Source organism: Lactuca serriola, chromosome 5, assembly GCF_051521515.1.
Source record: "Lactuca serriola cultivar US96UC23 chromosome 5, Lser_US96UC23_V15, whole genome shotgun sequence".
NCBI lineage: Eukaryota > Viridiplantae > Streptophyta > Magnoliopsida > Asterales > Asteraceae > Lactuca > Lactuca serriola.
Window position 1 is genome coordinate 145,296,019 of NC_136412.1, and position 3,562 is coordinate 145,299,580.

Sequence of the window (3,562 nt, forward strand, 5' to 3'; positions counted from 1 at the left end):
GTATCAATTAGAGATCCAGACTTAATTCTTGTCTATAAATTTAGATTATCATCAGAAATGTGATATGACAGTTGTGATGGGTGGACGCGTTGTTAGTGGATGTAGTGGGGGAGGTTAGCAGTTAAATGGTCGGTGTTTTCATGTTCATACCAAACATAAAAAGCTTCTTTGATGTTCCTCATTTCCGATCTTTCTTGCTATCTAAATTTACACCATTATCAACACTGCTGCACACCCACCACATCTGGTGGCCTTCTGGTTTAGATCCGGTGAAATCGGAACTTCGGATCTGGTGAAATCAAACATAATGGTCGATGAAACGAGACTGGAAAACCTTTTCGTCAGGGAAGAGAGGCGGAGGGAGATGGTTAGGAAAGAAGACAGACGACGATAGGTGGTTCAGTAAGATATAAGATGAATAGAGCTGGTTTGATCTGATGGTGAGAGGTGGCTTTTGACAGGAGAAGTAGAGATTAAGGGAGGTAGTAAACAACCAAATCTTCAACAAAGCGAAGAGGAGGAAATCTGGTGGTTCAGGTGGTCGTCCGATGGTTCCGGTGATGTTACGGACGCTCCGGCAGCGTTACTGTGGTCATGGTAGTGCTCCAATGATAGAGTGTGCAGAGAGAGAAGATAGAGAAAGAAAGAGTGTGATAGAGAGATAAAGTGACATCACGCATAATTATTTTTTTAATAATAATGAAATACAAATCTTTAAGTTTTCAGCATTTAAAAACTAGTGGCCTAAATTTGTTCTGAAATGTTCTCTCGATAAAAAATGTTCTCGATGGAACACACTTATATGTGTATATATATATATATATATATATATATATATATATATATATATATATATATATATATATATATATAGAGAGAGAGAGAGAGAGAGAGAGACTAGGTTCAAATGCTTTTAATAACTATTGTGTGCTCGTATACACAAATCTGGACCAACAGATGGAATAGAATCAATGGTCATTGATCTGAGGGTCTACGATATTACTATAGGGTAACATGTACGATATAATCACACAAATTTCAAAATGAATCTATTTTAGTCAATTAACCTATATTAAAAATGGAAATTTTCGTATTTTAAGGTAATTAATTCCTTTTTTTAAATCAGAATTTTAAAAATAATTCAAATTTAATTTTAACATAACTTTTAGTAATAATCGATTTTGTTCTGTTTGAATGACAACAAGTCAACCATAAACTAGTAACGATATTTTCAATTTTATTCTTTCAGGATATGGTTACATTCAATATATATATATATATATATATATATATATATATATATATATATATATATATTAACATGTTTAAAGACTTATACGACATATTACCAATAATAATATTTTTTACAGAATACGGATTTTATTCTTTAAGAATCACTAATTATATTAATTCGTAAAGAATAAGACTATAAACAATTATTACATTCATTCAGAAAAAAATTTAACCTATAGTGGTTTAAGAATTACATTTAATCATAAAGATTAAAAATAAACATAGTTACAAAAAAAACATCAAAATCTAACAAAAATACTAATCCATTCTAGAAGAATATTACTGTTAAGAAACATATTATACATTGTGGAAGAATACATTCTAGTAGAATACACTCTCGTTCTCTATAGTTACTTTTTTTTTCAACTTCAAAACCTAATCCACACATAAAAAACATAATCAAATTTCAAATATTAAAAAATTCAGTAAAAACTATAAATTCTGACAATGAAGGAAGGAAGACGACGTGCTAGGCGCCGCTGGCTTTGATGGTCTGATAATGAAGGAAGGAAGACGACGTACTAGGCGTCACTGCTATTATGCAGATGCACTTCAATGGATGCCATTGATAGATATATGGTGTTTGTTACCTTAATTTTAAGGTATATATTAATTAAATTATTATATACTAAGATTACCCTTATACCCTTTTATCTTGACTCTCTCTCTCTCTCTCTCTCTCTCTATATATATATATATATATATATATATATATATATATATATATATAGGGTTAGGTTATTTTGTTTTCACTATCTATTGTGTGCATATATGATTGATTCTAGACCAATCATTTTAGTTATTTTAAGAAAGTAATTAATGCATATTACATGTTGAATATATAATGGATATTAATTACATCTTCAACATTTAATATGCATTAATTACTTTCTTAAAATAACTAAAATGATTGGTCCAGAATTAATCATACATGCACACAATAGATAGTGAAAACATTTGAACCTAACTCTCCCCCCCCCCCCCTCTCTCTCTCTATATATATATATATATATATATATATATATATATATATATATATATATATATATATATATATATCCTCTCTAATAAATGAAAATCTTTTTGCCACATGTCCTCTTCTCATCCATTTGGACACATTGCATTTTCTAGAATTTTTTAATATTTTATTTTCCACTTGTCATTTTATTGTATTTGTACAGTTTTTTTAAATTAAAATTCCACATTTAGTATGTAAGGTAATATACATGTAAGGTATTTATTAGAAACGGTTTATATATGTAATGTATTCATTGTATTAAAATCTCATTAATTTTAATAATACAAATTTTTTTGTCATTTTTCTTCTATTTCAAACTTTTTAAATTGTTAAAATTTTATATATATATATATATATATATATATATATATATATATATATATATATATATAATTTAAATAAACCCATGTAATACATTAGTTTCACACCTAGTATATATATATATATATATATATATATATATATATATATATATATATATATATAGACACACACACACACAAGGTATGTTAAATTTTAATTACGATAAATGTCTTCAGTAAAAGTTTAAGTTCTTTTAGTTATAACTAATAAGTCATCATCAATTGTTAAAATTTTAATTATCAGTTGTTATAGAGTAAAGTAAGGGGCTGTTTATTTCAGCTTCTAAATGGGTCCAATAGGGGACCGGGTCCAAAAAAACGAATTCAGCATGTTTGATAAGGTACCAACACTCAAGGACTCGGTCCATTGTGTGGACTCGGTCCAAACTTTCAAGCTGATTCGATCCTCTCTTTTCAATCATTGGACCGGGACAACAAATAAGCAATAGGCTGGATTTCCAATTTTGCCCTACCATTTTATGAGCGCCTCCACAGGAAATAAAGCTATCGACGATTCCACAGAGAAAAAAAAGCAATTGGCGATTCCACAGAGAAAGAAAACAATTGGTGACATGCTTTAGCTGTTCGAGTTTGTTGCTCCTTTTTGTTGGTCAATTTTTGCTGAGATATTAGAGCATGTTGCTCCTATTTGCTGTATGGTATTTGGTGGGAGTTGATGTTGATTTGTCAATTTGTTGCTGTGAAAAATCGTTTGATATAGAGTTGAAATATGTCATATTTTTGGATTTATTGTTAGATTGTTCTTGATATTTCAGAATTTCTTTTATTTTATCAACCTGGTCTCACAAAAAACACATAATTAAATGATAAATTTAAGATTCAAAACACAACCACAGAGTAAAATTTACAATTCACAATTGCAAAAATG